Below are 518 nucleotides of genomic sequence, written 5' to 3' on the forward strand. Positions count from 1 at the left end.
GGTTTTTCTCCTCTGAACTGTAAAAACTCTCATTTTACAAACCTGTAACCGTCCACACACAAACAGGAAACAGGAAACAGGAAACAAACTCATGATACAAACACAAGCTCAACTGCTTTACTCCATCGCTCTCAGGACAAACCCTCACATGTTCAGCTCTGCTGCAGGTGAGACTCTAAACTTGACTTTAAGAAAAAGAACTACTGAATACACACCAGACGTTATCAGGACTTCAGACTTTCAGTTTGTCCTGAATCTGAGGAGGAAGGTTTCATTTACAAAAACTGAGTTTGTGTTGAGACTGAAAATAAAAATCAGGCATCAACTTCCGAGGCTGAAACATGAAGCCAACAGTAAAAGCTGCAGTTCCTCTAACGACCACTAGAGTCTGGCTCCAACAGTGAGTCAGTCCCCATAGACTCCCATGTTAAAATGTCCAACTTTACAGCAGAAATAAACATGTTTACAGCCTGGTACAAAAACTGTTTTGGTCTCTAGAGCTGATTTCCTCCTTCATG

The sequence above is a fragment of the Seriola lalandi genome, unplaced genomic scaffold (genome assembly GCF_002814215.2).
Source record: "Seriola lalandi dorsalis isolate HSWRI2012SDOR001 ecotype SW California unplaced genomic scaffold, Sedor1 jcf7180002054631, whole genome shotgun sequence".
Lineage (NCBI taxonomy): Eukaryota > Metazoa > Chordata > Actinopteri > Carangiformes > Carangidae > Seriola > Seriola lalandi.